This window comes from Terrapene carolina, unplaced genomic scaffold (assembly GCF_002925995.2).
Source record: "Terrapene carolina triunguis isolate 2854851 unplaced genomic scaffold, T_m_triunguis-2.0 Scaffold68, whole genome shotgun sequence".
In the NCBI taxonomy this organism is placed as follows: domain Eukaryota; kingdom Metazoa; phylum Chordata; order Testudines; family Emydidae; genus Terrapene; species Terrapene triunguis.
Window position 1 is genome coordinate 52,091,854 of NW_020664419.1, and position 19,544 is coordinate 52,111,397.

The 19,544-nt window shown below is 43.0% G+C and overlaps 1 pseudogene; it reads right to left on the reverse strand.

Annotated features, from left to right (window-relative positions):
* Positions 1 to 3,030: 3,030 nt before the first annotated feature.
* LOC113406122 lies at positions 3,031 to 9,224 on the reverse strand (annotated as a pseudogene).
* Positions 9,225 to 19,544: the final 10,320 nt, after the last annotated feature.

Consider the following 19,544-nt stretch of genomic DNA (forward strand, 5'->3'; position numbering starts at 1 on the left):
AGCAGGGTCAGTGAAGAGATGCAGGAAACGGTGCCTTCAGTTTACTTTTGACACCTGGCTTTCTGTCACCGCCTTGCTTTTCCCAATTTGTGTACTGGTGCGAATTATTCTCTCGCTGGCAAGATTCAGGCCTAGCTGAGGAGCTAGCCGGTTGAAGCCTAACCCACATAAAAAGAAGGTAGCACTGGGAAGGTGACTGCAACAACCAGAAGAAATGGTGAAGACTGTGGAAATGCAGCTGATGTTATTACTCAGATTTGTAATCAGGGGTTAGTTTTAGTTTCTTGGCCTCTCCAGGATGCTCAGGTCTCAGCTGTGTCCAAGAATGTTTCTTTTAAATCTCTGCTTGGTGAATAGGGTTCAATGTGTTGTCTTGGAAGTGGCCATTGCTTCAGTTATCCATGCTCTTGTCACGTGAGATTAAAATAAAGTTGTGTGTTCTGCATGGGGCAGACCACTCAGAAAATTAAACAAATGCAAAATGTAGCTGCCTCCTTAGTTCTTCAGACAGAGAGCACTTTACATTGGCATTATGAAGTCTTCATTAGCTTCCAAATAGTTTCTAGGTGAAATTTAAGATGTAGTTTTTTTACAACTACATAAACCTCAAGGTGGTTTGGGAACTGGCCAGCTGTCTCCCAGTGTGATACCATAGCAGCTGTGAACAGTTGGAGAGGTCAAGCCAGCACCCGCCCATTTTAAACTGGTGGCCATGTAAACAGAATATTTCTATGAAAGTCCAGTTCTGAAACTAACTTCGGTCTGATAGAATTCAGATTTGTTGATCTTAAGGGCATATCACATGGCTTATCTATTTTCTCAGGCCAATGTCTATCACATACCAGGCAAGTTATCACATCCCAGGCAAGTGCCCTGACCACCAAGCTATAGAAAGAGTCTGTCTCTTTCTCTGACCCAGTGCATATTTCATTATTTATACAAAGTGGAACAGCTCCAACAGAAGAGACTGACTCTTTCTATAGCCCCGGTGGTTAGGGCACTCATGTGAGAGACTCAGGTTATGTGCCTCCTCTCAATCCTACAGACCAGAAAATTGAACCTGGGTCTCCCACATGAATGCCCTAAACCCTAAACTCCCCGTCAGCTTCACTAAAGACAATAGGCTATTTTCTTTATGATCCTCTTCTTTTAGTTCCTCCACTTCCTTCAGCTGATTCTCCATTGCTTTGAACCTATCAGAGCCACTGACTGCTGTGCAGAGTGGGTATACGATGCTGCCATTCTTATTTGATAGTGTTTAACAGCCACTATGCACCCTCCTTGTACCTGTCTAAAGGACTGCACAAGGTTCAAGGCAATGGAGAATCAGGCTGACTATTTTGTTTGTGTGGGTTCTTCTCCTGTGTGCTTTCGTGTAACAGCTATTGTCAATGAGATAATTGCAGTATCCACAGCACTGCCAATTCTTTGATAATCCTGTTGGCTATTGACTGCTGCACTTTCAATATTTTGCACATAAAAGTTCAACTACTTTTAAATTACCTGATTGCTCAGCATTTATCAAGTCTTCCTGAAAAACCAGTCAAGCGACACATCTCATATCAAATTGACATGAAAACTCAGTGAATGACAATATACTGCAGTTCCAATGTGTTAAAATGACTTTGTTCACTAAGTAAAGTCACCAAGAGATATAAGAGTGTGATGATAAGAGCCACATCATTCCCATTAAGTTCAGTGGAAAACTCCTGAGTGTTGTGCTCTCACCCCACAGGGAGCATCCTCCCATTTCAGCACCTTACACAGTACAAAGAAAAATAAAGAATAGTCATGAAGGTGGGGAAAGTGTCACATACTGTTGCCTGGAGTACTAAAATATTAACCATGCCTGGAAAGGGGTGTTTCTTAGTGTACTAATAATTGATTGTGTGGAGAGATGATTGCAAAATATTGTTCATGAAAGGAAAAAAAGCATGCTATCAAAGTCTGATTTAGCTCTTCAGTTTTCTGTTCTTATCCCCTTCTTATTTTGTTTTAAATTCTTTTGGCTGTTTCCCATTCAAGGAGACATTATCTTTACTTGCAGAAAAGAAATTAATTGTTCCAGTAGCTTCTATAGCAGAAGGTAGAGGCAGTTTATTTAAATTTAATGAAGTTGTCATTCTGCTGCTTCTTTGTTCAGCTACAGATGTAAAGGCAATTTGGCTCCTATCCAGGGAGTTATAAGTACTTTTTGATATGTAATCTTCCAACACTCCAAAAATCAAATTTTAGTTTAATAACCTCTGATAAGTAATCAATAGCATTTAATGTGACTTTTCTAAGGTCTTTATTGTTTCTAGTGACGGGTCATTCTCAAACTACTTTGATGTGGGCACTGTGAAGAACAAGCTCCATTTTGGAGAGATAGGAGTTAAAGATATGTGAGAAATGATCATGGCTTATCTGAAAAGCTAGCTCTAATTGCATGTTCTCCAGATAAATGAAAGTTCTAGGAAATTATGGTACAAAGAAAAATAAAGGTCATGCAACAAGTGAAACTGTCACATACCATTGCCTGCAGTACTAAAATATTAACCATGCCTGTCAGGGGTACTTCTGTTGTCTGCTAATAAATCATTGTGATGAGTGAATGTGGTGAAATATTGCTGTAAAAAAGGAAGGTCTCAATTTTTGAAGCATGATGTTGCTCTCTTTCAGTCTAATTTTTTATCCCTTTCCTATTTTGTCTTCAAAGTCTTTTATCAAGGACACTTTGCTATTATTACTTAGGAAGGAAATTAATTACTCTGGTAGCTTCAGTGGTAGAAGTTAGAGATAATTTTTTTTATTGAATAAAATTGCCAATCTGTTGTGTCCTGGTTCAGTTACAGATGTTAATGGCAATCTGGCTTCCACCACTGACGATGTATATATTATTTAATGCACTGTTCCTCAAAGCCCTGAGTGTCCTGAAGATCAACTCACCATCTAGAATTCTTCATTTACTAATTTGATTTTTTCCCCCTTTTGCTGCTAAGATCTTTTCGTTGTTAGGTCATTTCCTTCCTGAGCCAAAATTGATGATAATTAGACACAGATACTACAGAGAAAAGACAGTTTTATGAGAAAATAGATTGAGAGTAGGGTTGGATGATATACTCTGTCACATAACCACTGTCATATGCATCTGCTCAAAATAATTTTACATGTATAGAAATAGTTTTGAAAAATGATATTTTGGAGAAGGCCCCATGATTGAAATTGCTGGGGGATGCTCCGCTGGGTGAGAGTGAGTTGCTTGGGATTCCTTTAGGGTTTTTTAATAGCACCCATTATTGACTGTAGGAGACAAGCAATAATGCCTTTTGCTTTTCTGTATCTCATCACCCTTTTTTCTTTCCATTTAGGAAATCATACATTATTGCTTATACTTTCATGTATATTCCTGACTCCATAGAGTTGTTAACTTTATGTATCTATCTATGCATCTAAACTGAAATGTCTTAGAGTAATTCCTGATGTTTGTACACCCACAACCCTTCTAAGTGGAGGCATCATGTTAGAAAGAACCACTTGATTTCCAGCTGAACTCAGAGAAGGGTCACTCCATCCCACACAGACAAACCCTGGTCCTAAAGTATAGAGAGATATAACAGCCTACGAGTACATCTACACAGCAGATGAAGGTGTGATTGTATCATGAGTAGGCATACCTGTGCTAGCTAGCTAGCAAGCACAGGTATCAGTGGTAGTGAAGACATGGTGGCAAGGATTTCAGGCTGGGCTAGCCACCCCAGTACAAGCCCTCCAGTGACCCTGGGTATGTATTTGGGTTGCTAGCCCATGCAGAAGTTCATAGAATCATAGAATTGTAGGACTGGAAGGGATCTTGAGAGCTCATCTAGTCCAGTCCCCTGCACTCATGGCAGGAATAGGTATTATCTAGACCATCCCTGACAGGTGTTTGGCTAACCTGCTCTTAAAAATCTCCAATGATGAAGATTCCACAACCTCTCTGGGCAATTTATTCCAGTACTTAACTGCCCTGACAGTTAGGAAGTTTTTCCTAATGTCCAACCTAAACTGCTCATGCTGCAATTTAAGCTCCTTGCTTCTTGTCCTATCCTCAGAGGTTAAGGAGAACAATTTTTCTCCCTCCTCCTTGTAACAACCTTTCATGTGTAAGAGGAAGAGAGCCTGAGACATAAGCCCTTGTATCAGAGGCCTGGTATGAGGCAGGACCTGCTCACAGAATCTGGCAAGAATAGGGCTGATATTACAGAAATACACATTCCTAAGAAGTGCTAAACACAGAGTACTCACGCAAACACATCCTGATATCAAGTGCTACCAGAACATCCCGATATCAAGGATGGTACAAAAACATTCCCCGAGGATAACAGGAACACACTGACCCCTCCTAAAAGATACGGTCAGGATGACAGTATATAACTTGTTTCAGGACTGCCCTTACCATGAGGCAAACTGAGGCGGCCGCCTCAGGTGCCAGACTGTATGTGTGTGTGGGGGGGGGGGGCGCCACCAAGACCCAGGGAGTAGAAAATTGTGTCTGCTGCTGGTGCATATGTATTTTCTCTGCTCTAGATGCACAGAGATGGTGGAGTGCTGTGCTGGAGGAAGGAGGGCACAAGAGACATAACTGGCAGGCAGGAGAAAAGGTGAGAGGGAATAACAGAAAGCTGCAGGAGCTGCAGGGAGAGAGAGGAGGAGCAGCCTCTTTTGTACCTCTCTAGCCAGGGCCGGCTCCAGCATTTCTGCCGCCCCAAGCAAAAAGAAAAAAAAAAAAAAAAGCCGCGATCGGCTCCTTCACTGCCACCCCCGAATTGCCGCACGTGCCACCCCTCTCCCTTGGCCGCCCCAAGCACCTGCTTGTTAAGTTGGTGCCTGGAGCCGGCCCTGTCTCTAGCACCCCCAGGAGCCTGGACTGATTAACACCAGCTTCTCAGGGAGCTTCCTATTTCCTGCTGCTTCCCTGAACCCACTTGAGGAGAACAGGCAGTCAACTGAAGTAGTAGGAGCCAGTTAAGCCCTTAAGATGCTGATATTTTCCCTCATTCAGGCCCTCTACCAGCTTGCTTATTTGCCCCCTTCAACTGAGTGTTGAGAGCCACTATAGCTGGCACAGAACAGCAGTCATGAGTGAAAGAAGAAAACACCCCTCTGGGGCAGCATTCAGAAAAAGAAAGAAAGAAAAGGAAGCTTTTCTATCTAAGTAGGAAGGAGCTCTCCTGAGATACAGACACAATTGTTCACGGTGAGCCTTCCAGCCCCAGTGAGGATGTGAGTGGTGAGGAGATGCCTGATCTTCCAGTTAGTCAGAGTGCAGGTGACCTGGCAGCTACTCTTGGTAGTCCATCGATCCGATGATGACAAAATCTGTGCAGGTCATCAATTGTTGGTCTCATGGTGTGCCCTCTGATGACTGTACAAGCCAATTCTAGAGGTGCACATTTTGCTGCAGATGGTGCATGGGAAGTTCGTGGTCAATGGACTGTGCGCTGCTGATGCTCTGTGACGTCGTTCGCGTGCCTCTTGTAGATGTCGGCAGCGGTCTTCCTCAAAGGCGATGCAGGTATTTCTGACTGTTGCATGCCACTGTGTTCTGTCGCTGGCAGCGTCCTCAAGGTCCCTAGGTTTAATACTGCTATACTGCAGATTGGCTTTGATGGTGTCCTTGTAACGTTTCCGTGGACGACCTATATGCCGGATGCCCTGGGAGAGCTCACCATACAGAAGCTGGCGGGGGGATTCTATTGGCATCCATGCGGCTGACATGACCGGTCCAACGTAGCTGTGACTTCATGATCATCAGTTCGATGCTTGTCATCTGGGCTCTCTTGAGGACCTCGAGATTGGGCACTTTGTCTTGCCAGCGGATCTTCATGATGTTGCGGAGGCAGCGCATGTGAAATGCTTCGAGCTGCTTGATGTGACGCCTATATAGTGTCCATGTTTCGCACCCGTACAAAAGAGATGAAAGAACAACAGCTCTGTACACAAGCAGTTTTGTTGACATCTGGATGTTGTGGTGATTTAAAACTTTGACACACAGACAGCCAAGTGCCTGGCTTGCTTTGGATATTCGTGCGTTGATCTCATTATCCAGTGATCCATCACTGGATATGACACTACCCAGGTATTTAAAGTTCTCCACTACTTTCAGCTGAGTGCCGTCAATGGAGATACTCGGCACAGAAGCATTTGATCCAGGTGCAGGTTGATGGAGAACTTCTGTCTTTCCGAGGCTGATAGTTAGTCCGAAAAGTTGCGAGGCCTCAGCAAACTTGTTGACAATGTGCTGAAGATCATTTTCAGTGTGAGCCATGAGGGCACAGTCATCAGCAAAGAGTGTCTCACGAAGGAGTTTCTGCACTGTCTTAGTCTTTGCATTCAGGCGACGGAGGTCAAAAAGTGAACCATCGTGCCAGTATTTCAAGTATATACCTCTGTCCATATCTTTCGTTGCATGGTTAAGGACACATGCAAAGAACAGGTTAAATAGGACAGGAGCGAGAACACATCCTTGTTTCATGCCGTTGGTGATGTTAAAGGGGGCTGATGTGGCTCCATCAGACAATACTTCGCTTGTCATGCTGTCATGAAAAAGGCGTATAATCTGGGCAAATTTTCTTGGGCAGCCAAGTCGTGTTAGAATGGTCCAAAGGGCTTCCCTGTTGACGGTATCAAATGCCTTTGTCAGATCTATGAAGACAGCATACAGGTGCATGTTCTGTTCAATGCACTTCTCTTGTATTTGTCTGACAGCAAACACCATGTCAACTGTGCTCCGGCCAGGTCGAAAACCACATTGACTTTCAGGTAGATTTGCCTCGGAAATACTGGCTATTAGGCGGTTCAAGATGATGCGGGCGATGATCTTCCCTCCAACGGAGAGGAGGGATATGCCTCTATAGTTTCCACATTCTGCTTTGCTGCCTTTGTTCTTGAAAAGAGAGACAATAGTAGCATCGCGGAGGTCCTGTGGTATGTTTTCATCCTCCCAGATGTTGATGATCACGCTTGGAATGCTGCTAGTGCTGCTGGACTTGCTGCTTTGTATATCTCTGCTGGTATCCCATCTTTTCCAGGAGATTTCCCTGAACTCATCTGGCTAATAGCTTTCTTAATCGCATCTATAGTAGGCGGAAAGTCAAGATCTGTCAGAGCAGGTTTTTGTGGAACTTCATTGAGGACAATATTATTCATGGTTGATGGTCTATTAAGAAGGTTGCTAAAGTGTTCTCGCCATCTTTCGTTGATGCCTTCTTTATCTTTAATCAGTGTTGTGTTGTCTACTGAGAGCAATGGGATGGTCCTTGGTTTAGAAGGTCCATAGACAGTCTTAATAGCACTGAAGAACATCTTTAAGTTGTGGGTCTCAGCATAGTGCTCAATTTCTTTGGCTTTGCTCTCCCACCAGTTGTCTTGTATCTGACGGAGGTCTTTCTGTGTTTTGCTCTGAAGGTACTTGAAATGGTCCCGCTTAGAGACTGAGGAGGGATCATTCTGCCATTCAATAAAAGCTTTTCTCTTTACTTCCAGTGCAGAGCATATTTCTTCTTGGTTCTCATCAAACCAATCCTGATTGTTCTTTTCTTTGGTCCAAGAGATGTTATTGCTGTGTCAGTCACTATCTGCTTGAACTGGTCCCACTTTTCGGTTACAGTATCGATCAGTTGTCCGTGGGATGTCAGTTTGTCATCAAGACTCTTCTGGAATTTGTTAAAACATTGAGCATCCTTCAGTTTGGCTATATTGAAAGCAGGTCGCACATGCTTAGGGCGTTTGTGCCGAGAAGGAACGATGTAGAGTTGAAGAGACATCCTGACTAATCTGTGATCTGTCCAGCACTCTGCACCTTGCATTACTCTATTAATCAGTACATCTCGGATGTCTCGCCTTCTAACAATGGCATAATCTATCAGATGCAACTGTTTGGACCTAGGGTGCATCCACGTCGTTTTGTATTTGTCCGCTTGTCGGAACAGAGTGTTAGTAATGGTCAGGTCATTTTCAGAACAAAGACTCAAAAGGAGTAGTCCATTGCTGTTCATTTTGCCTACACCATGTGGCCCAATTACTCCTTTCCAGTTCTCGCTGTCAGCCCCGACTTGGGCATTGAAATCTCCAAGTAGGAGTAGTTTGTCTGTTACAGGTGTGGCCTTGATCAGTCTGTTGAGATCTTCATAGAATTGTTCCTTTGAGTTGTCAGAGCATGTTAAAGTGGGTGCATATGCACTGAGGATGGTGACATGACGTTTGGCATTTAGTGGGAAGAGTAGCTTCAGCAATCTTTCATTGATACCCACTGGAAGGTCTGGGAGTTGATGCATCAATAAGGTTTTTATTGCAAGACCAACTCCATGTATTCTATCCTCTGTCTCAGTCTTACCCTTCCAGAAGAAGGTGTAACCACCTCCTGGTTTACTCAAGAAACCTTCCCCAGGCAATCTTGTTTCACTTAATGCCGCTATATCGATGTTATAATTGACTAGTTCTCGAGCAATGAGAGCTGTCCTTCTCTCAGGTCTTGCAACAGCTTCTCAATCCATGAGGGTACGAACATTCCATACATCAGTGGTAAGTTTTCTCAAATTTTTCTTTTGGTTTCGGCCGCAGATTGGGTTAAACTGCCAGCCATGACTTGCTGGCCAGTTGTTGTTGTAGGGCAGGCAATTTTTAGCCCACCTTTTCTAGGCCCCTCCCTTACTAGGGTGAGCAGTGCTGTCCTGAAGAGGGCTGCTCAGATGCCTGGGATGCTGCCACCTATCCACAGACCGCCTGCGTGCAGGATTGGGACTACGACTCCCAGTGGTAACCTCCACCTGTCGCTTTGCCTCTCCCCCATTGCCACAGGACTTGGGTAGTATGATGATAATGTTTGATGATTTGCACAGGACCTGTGCGTGAAGCTTTTTAAATGGTAGAGCCGTTGCACAGGAGCAATCCCACTCTCTCAACCTTAGAAGCCAGTCACCAATGGTACGAAAAATCGTCACGACTGGTAACTTCTTTGGTTGCAGTGGATGGCCTTGACGTCTTTCGTGCCTCGTCAAGCCCTTCGCTTTCCACAAAGCATTGCAAAACCGCCTTCTTGGCCGTTGGATCTTAGTGATCTCTTTTGCCCAGTCTGCCGGAGCTGATGTCGCATGCGGGGTAGGCATATCCCTAATTCACTGAGGGTTTGAATCCCATCAGTTACACTCACCTGGTTTGGCTGGCCTGTCGAAGCCATTGCCCGAAGTGTGGCTGCTGCGCATGCTGCAGCTACTTGGAGCCACAGGTGAGAGCTGAGTGACAGGTGGGAACCAAAGTGGACGGACTACCCCCGAAGGGGTACGACAAGTCCCCCCATCAGAGGTACTACCCCTCCCTGGCCATCCCATACACCTACTACAGCATCCATATCTCCATCTCAAATGGATGTAACCATGCACATTCCTGAAGAAAAGTGTAGATAAGAGAAGAGTGTGGTGGAGGTGCAAGAAACAGCTGCTGCTGAGTTTAGTTCCTTAAGTCTAGATGATCCAGGACTGTGGACCCACTTGAGCAGTAGCCTGATGGACTTCCTTGTACTGCATGGGCCACAGCAAATGAAAAACTTCATGTTCCCCAAAGACAATGAAAATAGAAGTTTCCATCCAACGCATTACTGGCGTGAAATCCCCAATGGTGACAAAGTGGAGAGGCCATGGCTCATGTACTCAAAAACCCAGAATGCTGCATACTGTTTTTGTTGCAAACTCTTCCAGTCTAATGTTCCAGCCACACTGGGTTCTACAGGAACAAAGGACTGGAAAAATCTGGCTAGAAATCTGGCATGCCGTGAGAAGGCAGCAAATCACCAGAGAGCATTCCATAGGTGGAAAGAGCTTGAGATCAGACTAAGGTTACAGGCCACCATAGATGATCAGCATCAAGAGAAGATTGCATCAGAGTCTCTTTACTGGCAAAATGTTCTGAAAAGGCTCATTGCCATTGTGAGAATGCTTGCTACCCAAAACCTAGCACTGAGTGGCACTTCAGATCAGCTGTATGTGCCAAACAATAGAAACTTCCTTAAAATTGTGGAGCTGATGGCTGAGTTTGATGCTGTACTCCAGGAGCATCTAAGAAGAGTCACCACCCAAGAAATGTACACACACCACTACCTTGAAAAAACAATTCAAAATGAGATCATACAGTTACTGGCAACAAAAGTCAAACAGAAGATTGTGGTAGATCTGAAGTCAGCAAGATATTACTCTGTTATTCTGGACTGCACACCTGACATCAGCCATACGGAACAAATGACTTTAATGGTGCGTTTTGTAACAACAACAGAACCTAGTGAAAATGTCCCTGCAATGGTGACTATCAGAGCATTTTCTAGAATTTATTGACATTGATGATACTACAGGAGCTGGTCTGACAAATGTGCTTCTTAAAAAGCTGGAAGATACGGGAATTGCGATAGCTGACATGAGAGCTCAGAGCTACGATAATGGTGCCAATATGAGAGGAAAGAACAGAGGAGTGCAGACATGGATCCGAGAGTTAAACCCTCGAGCTTTTTTTGTCCCATTCAGTTCTCATTCATTGAGCTTGGTGGTCAGTGATGCAGCATCAGCTTCTAGTGAAGCTGCTGAATTTTTTAATGTAATTCAAAGCATCTATGTATTTTTCTCTGCATCAACTCATCGATGGCAAATTTTGAAGCAACATCTGCGAACATCCTCTGTGACACAGAAACCACTGAGTGCCACATGATGGGAAAGTCGAGTGGAGGCAATAAAGCCTATCAAATACCAAACTGGGATGATAGATGATGCCATAGTTGCCATTATGGAGGATAATGCTATGACAGGAACTGTTCATGGGAGAACAGTGGCAGAGGGAAATGGAATCACCAGAAATGTACATAACTTCACATTTCTGTGTGGCTTAGTGTTGTGGCATGACATACTGTTTGAAATAAATGTTGTAAGCAAGAGACTCCAAGGTGTTGACCTTGATATATCTGGAGCAATGGAACAACTGGACAAAGCAAAGTCATTCCTACAGTCTTACCACTCAGATGAGGGATTTCAAAACGTTCTGAAGAGTGCACAGAAGTTGGCAGAGGAACTTCACACTGAAGCTATTTTTCCACCCATTCAAGAATACAAGAGTCACCGAAGAAGAAGACATTTTGATTACGAGGCATGGGATAATCCCATAAGAGACCCCAAACAACAATTCAAAGTTGAATTCTTTAACCAGTTGCTAGATTGTGCAATACAGTCAGTTGAAGAACGTTTCATGCAGCTCAAGGAACACAGCACTATATTTGGGATGTTGTATGATATTCCAAAACTCCTCACTATACCTGAAGAAGACCTACACCAGCAATGCAGGGCACTAGAGACAGTGTTGACACATGATGACATGCGCGATATTGGTGCAAGTGATTTGGGTGATGAATTGAAAGCCCTCTCAAGATACATTTCAGCAGGATCAACTCCAAAGGCTGTTCTGGAATATATGTGCACAAATAAGATGACCACCCTCTTTCCAAATGCTTTTGTTGCTCTGCACATACGTCTAACACTTCCTGTAACAGTTGCCAGTAGAGAACGCAGTTTCTCCAAGCCGAAGTTAATAAAAACACATCTACGCTCCACAATGACACAGGAGAGGCTGGTCGGCCTTGCAACCATCTCAATAGAGCATGAGCTGGCCCAGACTGTGGACCTTCAGGAAGCAGTTCAAATCTTTGCAACCAAGAAGGCACAGAAAGCACCACTTTGATTATTCAAACAGATAAAAATGCCAGTGTTTACTATGCAGACAAGAAAAGTTACATTTGCTGTTCAGGCGTTTGAAAGTTAAGTGTTACTTAAAATTTTTTAACAAGGCATTTTAAGTTGTTAGTTCTCCTTTATTGGGGTAGGTAGCAGAGCAGAACCATGAGAGGAGTAGAACAGGAAGAAGGCAGAATTGAGACCTTTCAAAGTTTTGGCCCAAGCGAGGGGGTATGGGGGCGTCATTTGAGTTCCCTGCCTCAGGTGCCAAAATGTTGTGGGCCGGCCCTAACTTGTTTATATCAGGGTATAAAGATGTATCTTAGAGGGAGTATCTTTGGCCAACCTAGGGGGCAGTGGAAAGTCCTGCCACTGACTGAGCTGCGTCCACTGTCATTGGCAGACATGTCTTAGTATCCTCGTCGAGTCTGCCAGGTGCTATTACTGTGCTTTGTCAACAATAAACCTGGCCGGGTGCCTTCCTACCTTAACGACTCTTGTGCTCATTGGGTGGTTCATTCAAGGTTTGCTGTGCCGACTGTCTGCGCAGAGCTGGGACAGCACACAGAGAAAACACACAGACAGCCAGACATCTGATCACATTGTGCACTTGAAAACTGTTATGATGTCGCCTCTCAGTTTTCTCTTCTCCAGACTAAACAGCCTAAACAAACCCAATTTTCTCAGTCTTCCCTCATAGATCATGTTTTCTAGACTTTTAATCATTTTTGTTGCTCTTCTCTGGACTTTCTCTAGTTTGTCCACATCTTTCCTGAAATGTGGCATCCAGAACTGAATACAGTACTCCCACTGAGGCCTAATCAGCATGATGTAGAGTAGAAGAATTACTTCTCATGTCCCGCTTACAACACTTCTGCTAATACATCCCAGAATGATGTTTGGGTTTTTTTGCAATAGCGTTACACTGTTGACTCATATTTAGCTTGTGATCCACTCTGATCTCTGGATCCCTTTCTGCAGTATGCCTTGTATGGGTGCAACTGATTGTTCCTTCCTATGTGGTCTACTTTGCATTTGTCCGTATTGAATTTCATCCGATTTACTTCAGACCATTTCTCCAGTTTGTCCAGATCATTTAGAATTTTAATCCTATCCTCCAAAGCACTTGCAACCCCTCCCAGCTTGGTATAATCTGCAAACTTTATAAGTGCACTCTCTATGCCATTATCTAAATAATTGATGAAGATATTGAACAGAACTGGATTCAAAATGGATCCCTGAGGAACCCCACTTGATATGCCCTTCCAGTTTGACTGTGAACCACTGATAACTACACTCTGGGAATGGTTTTCCAACCAGTTATGCATCCACCTTATAGCAGTTCCATCTAGTTTGTATTTCCCTAGTTTGTTTATGAGAAGGTCATGCACGACAGTATCAAAAACCTTACTAAAGTCAAGATAAACCATATCTACCACTTTCCCCCATCCACAAGGCTTGTTACCCTGTCAAAAAAAGCTATTACTTTGGTTTAACACTATTTGTTCTTGACAAATCCATGCTGACTGTTACTTATCACCTTATTATCTTCTAGGTATTTACAAATTGATTGCTTAATTATTTGCTCCATTATATATCCAGGTACTGATTAAGTCAGTTAAGCTGACTGGTCAGTAAATCCCCAGTTGTCCTTATTTCTCTTTTTATAGATGGGCACTATATTTGCTCTGGAATCTGTCTCCCATCTTCCATGACTTTTCAAAGATAATCACTAGTGGCTCAGATATCTCCTCAGTCAGCTTCTTGAGAATTTTAGGATGCATTTCATCGGGCCCTAGTGACTTGAAGACATCTAACTTGTCTAAGTAATTTTTAACTTGTTCTTTTCCCTATTTTTAGTCTCTGATCCTACCTCATTTTCACTGGCATTCACTATGCTAGACGTCCAATCGCTACTAATCTTTTTGGTGAAACCTGAAACAAAAAAGTCATTTAGCACATATGTTATTTGCACATTTTCTGTTATTTCCCCCACCCTCATTGAGTAATGGGCCTATTCTGTCCATGCCACCACATAGATTAAAGCTAGTGCGGGTATGCCTACCTCTGCTAAAATCACACCTTCATTTGATGTATAGATGGACCTTGTCTGTTGACCTACAGGGCATACAATGAAGTGTCTCTCTTCTCCTAGGTTATTGGAGTGGGAGCTACTGAAGGAATAATGTGAGTAAGGGTGGCAGAACTTGGTCCTCTGGCTTTATGGAGGTGAAATTATTTTCACACAGTGTTCATATTACACTGCCCTCTCCCATTAATTTTAATTAGTGACCCCCAAAGAAGAACAGCTTCTTAATTGCCTCCAGAGTTACACTGCTAAAAATTAAAAGGTACTTTAGGCAGAAGAGAAGAAATAAAGAATTTTAAAAGGGCTACCACCAGGTATTCAGATTTTTTCTTGTTTTGATAGACTGCTGTTTGTGATAACCAAGATGAATGCCATCATACCATTAAGCTCCTCACCACATTAGTCCTTTATCATTGGGTAAACAGTAACTTTTCCCCTTCTGTTCCCTCCAAAGAAAATGCCAACATTTGCTCTGGCTTGGTTGCTTTTTCTCATGCCGTCAGTATTATCAGCACAATTCTGGGAACAGGAGATGTTAAATTGTGTTCCTTCTTCAGGCTGGTAAGCTGACTCCTCTGTACTGGAACCAAAATGCTTAAGGATCGTAAACAATAGCCATCATTTTACCTTAAAATGTTTTATATGTATATTTATTCATTGAAGGACATTCCCTGCTGGATCATGGTTGCTGTGTGGGTTAGATTTTATTACTTTGCAGTGTCCTTTATCAGTGGAAAATATCTTAATACAGAATTTCAAATCTGTGTTATAATCCTCTCAGACATGGAATGTAGAATTAAAATGCTGCCAGATTCTCTGACAGCAGCACTGCCATGAGCCTCTCCAATATTCAACTTTGATTTTATGTACCATAATAATATCTTATTTAATAAAGCACCCTACATCTTGAAGGACCCTAATATTTATATATTTATCAAACTGATATACAAAATATACTCAGGGATTTCATTATCCACTACTGAAATACAGCCACCTCTCTGTGAAACGCTCTGAGACCATGAAAACTGTTTTTTTTTTTAACAGCAGAGAGTGAAAGCAGGACCAAAAAAATAAGTGATTCTAGAGAGCTTTCGCTTGTGATTTTGAGTCGTATATAATTGTTGTGTGAGGTTTTCTTGTGTTTGTTTTTTGCAAGCATCACAGTGAATATGTTGTCAAGACGAGCGTGCAGTGATAAAGATAAACCAAAGCTGTATATCTGCCAACTAGTGGTCAGACACTAGAGTGGACTTAATCAGTCACCATAGTGACTCCCCTGCTGTCTAGACGTGGTGGATCTGTGCCCTACACATTACCACAGCTTAGTCTTCAACCAAACAGTTATCTAATTTTGCAAGCAGATCCAGCCCCTATCTCCTCAACTGTTGAGGTCCTCCTGGCAGTGGAACTAGCATGGATCTGCTGCACAAAGATGGACAATTGATTTCATGGAACTGTGCATGCCCTGTAGAATTTCCCTCCATGCAAGGGGGCATGTAAGGAGCATTTCAGGGGCATGTTGGGGAAAGGCAGAGGATCCAAGTGTGCACAATTTTTCTGGTACTCCTCATCCCCGGTGAGGTAGGTGGCTATCTCAGCCTTTAAACTGAAGTGATGTCCATGGAACAGTCATTATACATTTTGGGAGGAAGAAAACTTCCCTCATCACTCATGTGAAGATACCAGCAAGTAGACTATCTACTCAACCTGGGTGCTGGGTGGAGGATTTTCCCATTATTGTTTGGCCACTAACTGGCAAACATAATAGAAATACCCAACAGCCAAATCCAGTAGAGAAGTAAGGATTGAAGAGGAAAGAGTACCCAGGCCCAGATTAAGTCAATCCAGTACACTGGCCACACCATGTCATGGAGCACCCCCACATCATGGTCTCACCCCTGCGCCCTGATCTCACCACCTACTTGTAATGGCAGTGACGGGGACCCCCTCCACTACTGGAGAAGCAGGACAGTGACATAGGGCTCACATTTCTGCTCCCTTCAGATGTTGTAGCAGCTTGAGTTGCAACAACTTATGAGCAGCCAATCCAATCACTCTGTGTGGCTAGTCAAACCACTCTGTGGAACTCTAGTGTTATTTTGAAATGTGGTTGCTCTCACTATGTCTATGCTGCATTTTAGAACCTGCAGCAGTGAACCTCAGGGCCCAGGTTTACAGACTCAGGCTCTTAGGGGCTTGTGCTACAGTGCTAAAAACAGCAGTATAGACACTGTGGCTCAGGCTCTGAAGCTCACGTAACATCTACCCTGCTGTTTTTAGCACCACAGCATGACCCTGAGTCTGTAGTCCTGGGCTCTGAGATTCACTGCTGCAGGTTTTAAAACACTGTGTAGACGTACCCACTCAAAATAGCTGAAATGCAATAACTCAAGTGTACAGTAACTCCTCACTTAAAGTCGTCCCAGTTAACGTTGTTTCATTGTTACGTTGCTGATCAATTAGGGAACATGCTCGCTTAAAGTTGTGCAATGCTCCCTTCTAACGTCGTTTGGCAGCTGCCTGCTTTGTCCACTGCTTGCAGAAAGAGCAGCCCGTTGCAGCTAGCTGGTGGGGGCTTGGAACCAGGGTGGACCGGCAGCCCCCTATTAGCTCCCCGCTCCCTTAAGTTCCCTGTGCAGCAGCTGCCCAGCAGGCTAGCAATTGCAGCTGTCCCTCCCCCCACTGCCATGTGCTGCTCCTGCCCTCTGCCTTGGAGCTGCTCCCCGAGTCTCCTGCTTGCTGTGCGGGGGGGAGGGGAGGAAGAGGGAGGCTAATGTCAGGGTTTCCCCCTCCCCCCTGCTCCTGCACCCCGCTTACCCCATCTTCCATAGAGCAGGGGGGACACACGACAGGGCTCAGGACAGAGGGAGCTTGCTGGCAGCAGCAGCTGCGGTCTCAGCAAGCTGGTCTAATTAACAAGGCAGCGTACTTAAAGGGGAAATGCACATCTCCCTCTCACACACACAGTGTGTGTCTCTGTCTTTGTCTGCGATGCTCTCTCCCCTCCCTCCATTCCTGCTGCCTTGTAGACTGTGAGAGTTAACCCCTGAGGGCTCTGCCAATTGCTAGTTCAGCAGTTAGCAGTAAGGAATTCCCTGGAAAATATCCCACCCTCTGACTCCTCCACCTCAACCAAGCTTCACAATCATCATCACTGTGTACTAGTATTAAATTGTTCGTTTAAAACTTATACTGTGTGTGTGTATATATATAATATAGTCTTTTGTCTGGTGAAAAAAAATTCCCTGGCACCTAACCCCCTCATTTACATTAATTCTTATGGGGAAATTGGATTCATTTAACATCGTTTCGCTTAAAGTCGCATTTTTCAGGAACATAACTACAACGTTAATGAGGAGTTACTGTACTAACCTGAGCTAACTGTTGCAGAAAAGCCAACAGTCCTCTTCTGGGGATGGGGGTGAGGGGCTGTTGGTGGAATCTCCAGGGAGTCTTGGAGATTACATCTAAATTAGTTGCATGGGGAGTTTTTCCTCTCAGAGTTATTGTTTCAGGCAGAAGTCTCTGCTGTTTTTTCAAGCTTTTTTCTTCAACCATGAAAAATAAGGATTACTTTATTTTTAGAAATGCAAGCTGAGTGTAGCAAATAGGAATTGCATAGTTTCTCTTTAAACAGTTTGTGAGCCCTCTAGCAGTGCTCTCTCTGTTTTATGTTTAGAAATGGGCCAGAGCACCAGTCAGTATCCATAGCAAGGCCTTCATGTTGTGTATAGTTAGTAAACATGGTTATTTGGACTCCATTGTATCTGTCTGGTTCCTTAATATTACATTTGTTCTGAAAAGAGCAACAACCAACAACACTGAGATTCTGATGTAATCACTGGATTCTGGGAGCAAAAGCTGTAGGCATTTGACCTTGTTCCTATGTCTTAATCCAGCCCTGGTATGGAAGCAGCATCTGTGCAGATTGGTAAGGAATTGGTAAAATGGTAAGGAAACTAGAAATCATTCAGCACTGTCAGCTCATGTCTTTCAGACAGTATTTCTGTTAGGGCAAGGACTTTGACTTCCCTTATGTTTGAACAGAGCCTGGCATATTTTTAATGCTATCATGATATCAGCTGGGGAGGCCACATCCCCTTTTCCATCAGCCATATTCCACACACCAATTCTTATGAACCTTCCGAAGAGGAAGATCATCCAATGGCTGGAATTGCTGGGTTTAGCTCTGCATTGCACCTGTTGTAGCAACGAAAAGCAACTGGAACGTAGTCCATGATCAAGGCCTCTGTTATGTTGCTTATCTTTGATAACACTTATTGAATCCAACAAATAAACACTCAAGAGAAAGGACATGTTGGTTAAAGATTCAACATCCTCCCATACATCTTTGATGTGCAAAAAAGTCCAGTTGTATATCTGAGACTTCCAACAAGCTTTGGAGAAAATTCAAGCCTAGAATTGACATTCATGATATTTTTAAAGTAAAGAAAAAACCCATCAAGCTTTTACTCTTTGAAATAAAGCAAAAAAGGAACAAACCCTGTTTTAAAATTTTTATTTGCAGTTCACCTTTGATTCAAGCTATTGCAAAAAGTTGCTAATTAGTGGATCCTGTGTATTCGCACAGCTATATATTTATTAGGGCTGTCTGGCTAATTCACCAGAGAAATTTGCTTCTTTTACTATTGAAGGGATTTTCACAAACAGATCATAATTTTCTTGATTTTTTTTTTGTTATTTAAAATTATTCAGTGAATGCTTTTGCAATTTTTTTATTATTATTTTATTTTAGTGACTTCATTGTGATCTGTTCTTGGAGTATTTGACGTGTCAGCTGGGTTGGTTGGTTATAATTGGTCAGATAAGCCACATGATATATTGGTTCTCTGATTGGATGAAGGTATAAACCCTACTCATGTGACATTGAATAGTCCATTTTGCAAATACTTGTGCATGTGACTTTGAAATCTATTTTCCATTAACTCTTGTGCACTACAACTTGATCACATAAATATTGACACAAAGTTAATGCAGGTTGGGAGTGAGATTGCCAAAGCAAACTCATTAAAAAATGTGAGCAAACATTTGCAGAAACATTTTTGCTGTATTCACTCAGGTCTAAATAATTATAGAGAAAATTGAGCAATTTTGAAGACCTCCTCTGTGAAAAGAGACTTGCAAAATGCCTTCATTTATTCTGATTTGCCAGAACTATCTGTTTATTGTGTCTCAGTGAAATAATGTGCTCACATCTGTATGTGCCTCACTGCGGGAAAATGGAATAAACTTTCCTTTACTATACTTAACTTCAGCCAAGTCTAAGAGGATGATATGCCACATGTTATTCATAGGAGAGGAAAGAAAGTCATTAATATTGAGTCCCTGTCAGTGGGCTGCTTAAATTAGCACTACAAATGTCTCTTCATTCTCATTTTGGAACCAAGCTAACAAACTTTTATTGGTGATAAATGTCAGGCTGAGGAACACTACTTCACGGTCACTATCCAGAGGATGAATTTAAATGGAGCAGTGACATGAAGACTTTCCTGATTTTGAACAGTGGTCCAAAAGTCATTCAGAAAGAGTCTAGCCTGACCTATTTAACAATTTGCTGGGGCGCAACAGATTTCACAGACCAAAGTACTGATAGTTTGATTTGTTTCTTTGTTAGCAGCCAGTTTTTCATCTGTGCAGAACTTGTACAAGGATATATCAAAGTGAGTCAGTCACTGAAGATTTGAAGAAAGGGAAATCAGAGTGGTGAT